Here is an 8,732-nt window from a genome sequence, read left to right as displayed (position 1 = left end):
GTAGACACTCTGCCACTGTGGTTAGGGCTTCTGCGCCCTCCTGGCCGGAGATGCTCTGACATAATCTGTCATTAGAGGACTCAAGCAATTCGAGGATAACAGGCACTTCATGTTCTGGTCCAAACTGCATAAAGATCCTGTTCTGAAAAGGAAAATTAAACGGTCACAGAGTGAAATCCTTTGTGCATGTGGTAGGACTGCTCTTCTCAAAGTGAGCTTTGATTTCACTGGACTCTCCAGTTGTCCTCCTCAACTGCCCTCTTAAAGGCTTGCAGAAGTGAGAAGACACACGAGCGGCCATACAGATTTCTTAATAGAAACTCCAGTGGTACAGAAGATGGAGGATTTTTTTTTTTTTATTTGGACAGAAGTTCTCCCCAGTAATTCCATGTTAGTCAGTGGGCATCCTTGGTCTGACTCATGCATCCCAGTGAAATTGTGTCTGTGAAAGTTGGAAGACGTTTTTGTTTCTGTTGCTGGTAACTGATATGTTTCCAGAGCCCAAAGTAGCCTCTGGCTTCCAGGAGGTTCTATAGAAAGTTAAACGAAGAGAGGATATTGCAGCTTCCAGGGAAAAAAAAGGATCTCTTTCCAGTCTTCGTTGGAGCAGGTGCTGGATCTTTAATTTTTCATGTTACTTGTAAAAGTAGGAGAATTCTTTTTTAAACAGAAGTCTGCTCTGAAGTATAATGTGCATGAAAGTGCTTCAGGATATATTCTGCTTGTTTTGCACTTGCAGAAGAACCCAAAGTTCTGTTTGCTCCCCAGCACTACCATAGCTTTCATGAAGTTTAGCCTAGTGCATCATCCAAGGGTATTTCTTATAACAGGAAAACTTAACTAGAAGATAGGAGACATTACAGGGGAGAGTCTAATTTTACGAAGAATTCACCTGGGTTTTCAAATTCCAGGAAGAACCTGAAATTGCAGAACAAATAGACTGCAAAAATATTTCACATAGAGGCTGAAGAAGAATAAATTTTTGACCCTGTGGTGTCCTTTTCATATGGTTATCTTTCTGAGCAGCTAGATAGATCTGCAAGTTAATGACAAGTAAACGTGAAAGCTCTCTGCCCACAGGACGCTTGGAAGGTATGTGTTATCTTATGTTTGAAGGAGTTCTCTCACTTTTTAGCATCACTAATGCTAGGGGGGAGTTTACACGGGATTAGCTCTTTGGCCATCCTTTCTTTCTGCTGCTTGGTGTTTGTTTCACTTCAGGCTGTACTGGAAAGTAATTACGTGGGAGGGATTTCGTTACATTGGGCTTCAGCAAAGGCGATGCCAGATGTTCAAGAAATATTTTCAGCAGAGCCTCCGAGCATTTTCTTAAGAGCTGTTTACTAGCCCCCATGGCTAATGCTTTGAGTTGGTTGATTTTATTCTGTAGCTTCAGGATCTTGCTGACAGGTGAGTGGATAACTTTCTTATTCAGGCAAACTTCTTGTTTTTGTTGTTGTATTGGTGCTGACACTGTTACCTTCTGAGAGCCGTAAGGAATTAGACATGACAGTTGTTTTGCTCATTCTGGTTATAAACTGATAAGTCTGGTTGCAGTTCATCCAAAAGCATAGTATTTTTTTTTCCAATTCATCCAGGGAGAAAACAGGCAGAGAAAGGGGGTTGCTTTCATAAAGAAGTGTTAATCTTTCAAAAGACAGAAAAGAACCAATATGGCCATGTTTTGGGATAACGATAACACTAAGATGCTCGTTTGAGTGTGGAACAGACAGCTTAGTCTGAAAATGGAAAAAAAAAATCAGAATAAACTAGGTATTTTATAAAATTTGAAATGAGAACTTTTCTGCACACCTGCACGCTCATTTTTGGTGCTCAGGTACAGGCACACAGAGAAGTCCTTTGTGTGGAACTTCATGTAAAATCCTTGCTGTTATTATAGCAAAGTTGACTTTTCAAAACAGACGAATGTATTAGGACAGTGGCACATTAGAATCTAAATCTAATAGTCCTGCAAAATTAAGAAATGCAAAAAGGGAGCTAGTAACTCTGTTGATTCCATGCTCTGAAGTTCAGGTTTTGCATACCTTACTCCTTATTGAGCTTTTGTTACCTTTCTCTGACACAACGTGATGTCGAGCGACTTCCTCAAAAGGGGAGGTTAAAATTGTCTTCACTGAGTAGACTAGATATGTAAAGCAGAGAAAGATGAAGTGTCTTGGTTGAGATCACCCAGCACTGCAGTACCTCTGTCATCCTTTGGCTCTTTCTGCCAGACAGTGTTGTGTGCATTCTGACGAAAACGTAGGTTTTCAGCTTTCTGGCAAACAAAATGTGACTTTTTTGAAAGATGATAAAGGCATCTTTGCCTACAGAGAGCAGTTTGATTTAGTTTGATAAAGCATCTGAAATAGGGGTGCTGATCCAAAGCCTATTGGGATTTCCCTCAGAATTTTGTGGTTAGAGTATTTACCCACAGGTCTTACAGAAACTGATTTTCATGCTGGAAAAGAAACCTTTTCTTAATTTTAACCACCAGTCTTCAGAGTGAGTGTGGTAATGGACATAATGGAATATAATGTTGCTGAATGGAAAAGCCAGAAATTTAGGTTTATTTCCAGTTTTGGTACTCTCTGGGTGGCTTTGGGAAGTCAGGTAATTCATGTAGGTGTAACAGTAATAATAACAATGAGGCACTTGTTTAACAGCGGAACATGAGATTTACTGATTTAGTTTCCTTCTAACGAGATCCTTAGAATATTTCCAGTTTGGTTTTTAGTCATTACACTGCTGGGATGCTGCGTCCCATTCATTAACACCGCTTCTCTATAAAGGCAAAGCAGCGCTGTTAATGCTAAAATTATGTATTAATAGTGCTGCTGCTATTAACACCAGTGATAGAACTGTGCAGATACTACATTATGGTGTAATAATAACTGGTAGTTTAGCCTGGAGGTTTCAGTGTTTGTTCTTTGCCACCTTAGATTTCTTCCTCTGCTTTCTTACAGGGACCTCCTCCCTCTCACCAGGGTGCAATGTAGACTGCCAGACCCAGTGTCTGATAGACTGCAGGCAGGGCCATTACTACATGGCTGGCAACTGCTTGGAATGTCCAACGGGCTTCTAGTAAGTCTCCTTCCTTCCCTCTCGCTCAGCATTTCTACTCCTGCAATAAGAAGTTAAGCACTGGGGCATTTGCAACGTCCTCTTACATTGAGAAAATTCTGAGAGCTACCTCGTAATGCAGACCAGGAGGTGGGGCACAAAGTGTGGTGCTAGTTCCTCATAGATGAAAAATCAGCTGACTAGGAAAACCACTATTTTCACGTAATAAGGCTTTCTGGGGCTTTCTGCAGTGATTGGCATGTTCACAGTTCCCCTTGAAATCAATGGAAGTGATTGTTCTTCAACACAATAGTGCTATAGTCCCACAAAAAAGGTAGGCAGCCGGTGTGTTCCTAGGAAGTGTAAGCTTGATGAAACCAAATTCCCTCTGAGATTGCTTAGGACAGATTTTGTGTATTCCGTGTTGTGTATTTTTAGGAGGGGCAGGGTAGGAGTACTGTCTGTATTTGTAGTGGCAGCAAAGTCTAGGCTGAGTTTCAGCTTAAAAGGAGCACAAGGTGTCTGGCACTCGGTCCAAGGAAACCTGTCTTGGCAAATTTATTCTGTGTCCAGGTTGCTTATTTACTGGTATGCCAGTCAGAACATGTGATGTTAGCCGAGCACAGAACAGTAGCCTGAAAACAAGGAAGCCTGGGTACAAAGAGAAATGAGTTGCAGGGGCTGGTGGCTGATTTCTAGAGGTGCTGAAGCCAGGATGCTTCTGCCTTCCTCAGGAGAAAAGCATTCAGGCTGCTTTCTCTGCCACACCCAGCTCACTTCAAATGCAAGAGGTAATGGTCATCTCAGAGTTCTCAGACATAATTCCAAACCAAGACTGTGAAAGACAGGTTTCATACAGACCATCGTGAGCCTAAGTTCAGGTTGCCAGGTGTCCTACTGCAAAAACTACATCTGTGTCCATGGATGTGCAGTCCAAGCAGTGCACCTTGACCTCCCAAACACAATAAATGTATTAGCTCCCCCAAAGGTTCTGGAGTGATCTGACTTGAATTCACCCACCCGTGGCTGAAGAAGCTTTTTGAGCAGTTGGTGATGGGTGTGGTTCTATAGCTACACAACACCCATACTGGCTTTTAGAGGATGGAATTTCAAAGAAGGGGAAGATTTTAGTTTTACTTTTTATTTTATTTTATTTTATTTTTATTTTTTTTAGTTTTAAAACTGTAATTCTTTTTGTTCTAGTTGCCCAGGGGGTCAAGCAGCTCCAAGGAAATGCCCACTGGGAACAGCGAATGAACTTACAGCTCAAGTGAATATCACAGCCTGTCAGGTAAGCTGGGGAAGGAGAGCCAACAGGTGGAAGTAGTGTTTTCTACCTCTACTGGCATATGTTTTGAATCATCTGATTTTAAGCTTCTTTATATATTTTGCAGACTAGTTTGAATTTTTCCAGGAAATTTCTTCTTGGTATTTGGCTCTGATTTGGCTCAGAGCAAGCTGGTTGTCCATCCAGGTAAACAGTGAGCAGCACTTTCTCTGTTTATTGTTTGCACTACATTCTTTTGACAGTAAAAAGTTTGTGTTGGGAATTCTCAAGAGTTCATAGGCTAGACTTTGAAATGCTTTCTTTTTAGCACTTGAGCTAAGGATGTTTGAAACTTTTCTCTTGTACATTATTCATGCAAAGAATATGTTGTTGTGGATCTAACAGTGTTTGTGATTTTACTGCAGGTTTGTCCCAATGGCTATCTCAGCCTAGAGAACGGAGCTGGGTGCCGTGCGTGTCCAGATGGCTATTCATGTGATCCACGCAGTGGTGTGCAGAGGAGCTGCAGTCCTGGTCAGTATTCTCCAGAGGGAGAGTTGGAGTGCCTGAAATGCCCAGATAATTACATCTGCCCAGATGGACGAAATAGACAGGTACAGAATGGGCATGTTACTTTTCAAGGGCAAATTTTCATTCTTCCTGACAGGCAGGGCCTGAATGTGATTGTATTGTCGGGAGATGACAGCCCTCTGGTTTAATAGGAGGATACTGCTGAACTTTCTTCAGCAAAGAAGAGTCTGAAACAGTTCAGTGGTGTAGTAGATGTAGGACTTCCCACAAATGGCCTGTATTAAGAGGAATAAATATTTCTCATCTAAAATCTGAGAGTGTTAGTGCTCACATCATCTGCCTACCACTAAAACCCTCAGCTGAGGCCCCAGAGGAGCTTGGAGTTTGAAGCATCATTTTTGCTTCTAGAAATTATCCCTGGAGAATATCCCTGAAACAGTGCTGGGAAGGAAGAGAGGACAGAGAAGGAGGAAGCACAAGACAGAGTGCAGTACTGGCTGATGTCCTGCTTCAGGTGTCCCTGGGATATAGCTTTGGATAGCAGTGGCCTTTTGGGCCTGTTGGGATGAGCTTGTCTTTTTTCCCCTTAGCATTGTTTGGTCGGGCAGGAGCCAGATCCAAGCCGCACTCATTGTGTTACCTGCACTCTTGGTTCTTTCTCAACTGAAGATACTTTGATAAGCCAGCCCTGCCCAGCAGGTAAGTGCATCTCATGTGCATCTTATTTAGTCATTAAGATGTAGAACTTGAAGGAGACTGTAATGACACTTGGCTCTGGTAAAAGTTAGCCTGCAGTATTAGAACAGAGCTTGGCTCATTCTGGTTACAGCAGAATTCATGAGGTTAAGGAGTAATTCCTGAGATAAAGCAGGGTGCTGTTCAGAAGTGCTCATGAAAAACAAAGAATGAAGATGAGAGAACACTGAGAATTGCAGCTGGGGTTTGGTAGTCATCACACTTGCTGGGTTTGTGGGAGAATCATAGAGTCATAGGACATCCCATGTTGGAAGGAGTCCACAAGGATCACTGAATCCAACTCCTGGCTCTACACAGAACTACTTAAAATTAAATCGTATGTCTAAGATCCAGCTAAGAGGTCCAGCTGAGGTAGCCTTGGGACATACAGTAACATGTCTGAATGTGCAGACGTTGCTGAGCAGTGAGGGAAACTTTTGCTTTCTCTTCCCACACAGAAAGCAGCTCACTCTGATTTTAGTTTGTCAGCTGTAAACTTGCTACGCACACAGTTAGAGCTTTCTCCACTTCAGGACCTCAGTTTATTGGCCATGGCAACTTTGTGGTGGGTGCTCTATTACCCAGGTGACAAATGCTTAGGTATTAGGGGTCAGATAAGGGTACAACGTGGTTCTCTTACGTAATTTCTCATTCTGCTTGACGCTCAATAAAATCAAAATAATCCCATGTTTAGGAAATTGCAGTGCATCATTGTTGGGTGTGTCACAAATCCATCACTGATGCAGAATCAAGCAACAAGGAGAAGAGGGTAGGAGGGACCATACTTTTGTTGCAAAACAATTATCTTCCTAAATTATAAAAAGCATAAGATGTCATTTCACATGATGAATTAGCTAGAAACATCCTTCAAGGGAAATGATGGAGTAAGTTGGGAAGCTTCCTTAGGTTGCATACTGTGGGTGTTTGCTGTTTGGGAAGAAGCCTGATGCAAACAACAACAACAAACCTTGCACTTGCCCAGGTGGGTGGCCCACCAGTCTTCACTGAGAGTACAGGTTAAGCCATTCCTGTAGTGCATGGCTGCTTGGTACAGCCGGGGAGGAAAGAGTTTTCTACGTTAAAATCCTGGCACGTCCTTCCTACATCCTAGAGAATGCTTACAAGCCTTCTGAGAATTTGGTAGCCCAAGGTTAGCTTCCTGTTGGGCAGTTCTCCTATGAAAAGTTGGGTGCTTTGGTGTACCTCTGAGGCCTTCCACAGAAGTTCTCTTCGGTTCTTTTGTACAGCACTCGGTAACAGTACAAGTGTGGTGCTGCAGGTAGCAGCAGTGTTGCTGATAATTCCCTCCACGTGTCAGCAGACTTCAATTCACATTTCCTGGCCCTGCAGAACCCAAGCAAAATGGCCTGACAGGGAGAGTGTGGTGTAGCTGTGATTTTGCAAAAGAATATTTAATGTCACTACAGGGATGCAGTTCACAATCTGCAGTCCTACCAAGCTCTCCTCTCTCCTACAAGCCCTGTACTGCATGTGAAGATGAAGTATTTAATGAGCAGCTCCAGGTGCCTCCTGCAGAGTCACTGAACCCAGCAACTTAATTCTTACATCTGTAATTAGAATCCTTTTTATTAAATAATGATGGGTTCCTGTGCTTTGGGTACGTTACCTCCTAGTAGAAGGAGAAATGGAGTAGCTACAGAGATCGTACTAGACCAAAGCCTCAGGAGTTTAGATCCAGCTACAATACACAGATGAAAAAACAGATGAGTTCCCATATTTCCAGTGCCTGGTATTAGGTGTTGTGAATAGTAAGCCATCTCTCATATGTAAATCATCCGTGGGAAGTGATGGTGGCTTTGTGGTTGTGTATCACATATCATATTGCACTTAACTGTTCATGGTGCTTTGTAGAGAGCCAACGTGCTAATTCTGACTCCATTAAAAATAATAATAGTCCAGGAAACACTGGCTTCTTTGGACTTAAGGAAGCATTTATAAACTCTGCTTAATAAAAGTTTGAACAAGTGAACAGATATATGTTAGTGTGTGGATTTTACAGTGACAGATTTGCTACTGTCTTATTGTTTAGAGCACAAGATCACCCTAAGCTGCAGTCAGATTTCAACTCCAGTCTATCAATCACAGAACCTGAAGAGAGCAAGTGAAAGTCTCTCAGTAGATGATCAGTGGGTTAAATATATAGAGTATTCCAGGCTGAAATTGAATGTTTCAGTGTTAAAATTAGTCCCTCTTGTGTTCTAATGGGTAGGATGCACATTCTCCATCAGTTCTCATAAAGCTGAATAAGTCATCCAGCCCAATTGAAAAGATGTTAGATGGTAAGGAGTTTCAATACCATCGCGAGCAGGAGAGGCTTGAGGATCCTCAGCATTCTTTCCCACAGTTTGACTGACTTTAATTATATATAATCTGTGTACTTAGTACTGTGTGCATGTGAATGAATTATCATCTCTATGCTGATACATAGCAGTATATTTCAACACAGCAGTGGCAGTTTTATGCCACAGTTAAATCCATATATTCTTTTAACACTCTTCAGATAATCCATCTGGACTTTACTAAAGCATTTGATATTAAGTCCTACAAAATCTTACTTGGAAAAAGTACTTCAGTCTACCTGGACATGAACATTTCATCAGTAATGTACAACTGGCAGAAGGATTTTAAGTGAGGTGTCTAGAAAGTTGTTTCTGAACTACGTGTTGTATTCTTCTTCTCTACAGGTCACTTCTGTGTGGACGGCCTTACAGTCACTCCTCCATGCCCAGCAGGGAGTTTCAAGCCCAGAGAGGGACTTCACACACCCAGCAGCAGCTCCTCATGCTTGCCTGGTCTGTATCGTAAAAAAATCTTAATTTTGTGCACTGGGAATAATAATTCTTGCTCTAAATCACACTAAGAAGTACATGCTTATGGAGGGGGTTGCCAGTTAGAGTATTTATTTATTAGGCTCTGTCTAAGGCATTACTAGAGCTGGATGAAGGGAACACCCATGGAATCTCCTACAAATCACCAGATTTGTAGTGAAGCATTCAGTAATTATGAGCATTTTACAAAATAAAATATACTTGGGTTATAAGTTCTCTGGAAGAGATGAGCGATGAGAATTAGCAATAGAAGCATAGACGTTGACTAAAACTCCATCTGTTAAGTC

The 8,732-nt window shown here is 41.9% G+C and overlaps 1 protein-coding gene across 5 annotated transcripts in view; it reads left to right on the top strand.

Annotated features, from left to right (window-relative positions):
- Positions 1-8,732, top strand: part of LOC121058632 (zonadhesin-like) — a 66,803-nt gene that overhangs the window by 560 nt on the left and 57,511 nt on the right. For 2 of the 5 annotated variants that reach the window (XR_005814269.1, XR_005814270.1), the window contains exons 1-7: positions 224-1,092; positions 1,222-1,410; positions 2,967-3,084; positions 4,267-4,354; positions 4,756-4,944; positions 5,452-5,560; positions 8,302-8,409. The gene's annotated coding sequence lies outside the window, so the exon portion shown is untranslated. Of the gene's footprint in view, positions 1-223; positions 1,093-1,221; positions 1,411-2,966; positions 3,085-4,266; positions 4,355-4,755; positions 4,945-5,451; positions 5,561-8,301; positions 8,410-8,732 lie in introns of those variants that run through there. The other 3 variants (XR_005814272.1, XR_005814271.1, XR_005814273.1) reach the window with 3 other exon arrangements.

The sequence above is a fragment of the Cygnus olor genome, chromosome 22 (genome assembly GCF_009769625.2).
Source record: "Cygnus olor isolate bCygOlo1 chromosome 22, bCygOlo1.pri.v2, whole genome shotgun sequence".
Taxonomy (NCBI): Eukaryota; Metazoa; Chordata; class Aves; order Anseriformes; family Anatidae; genus Cygnus; species Cygnus olor.
This window is presented reverse-complemented; position numbering and strand designations above follow the sequence as displayed.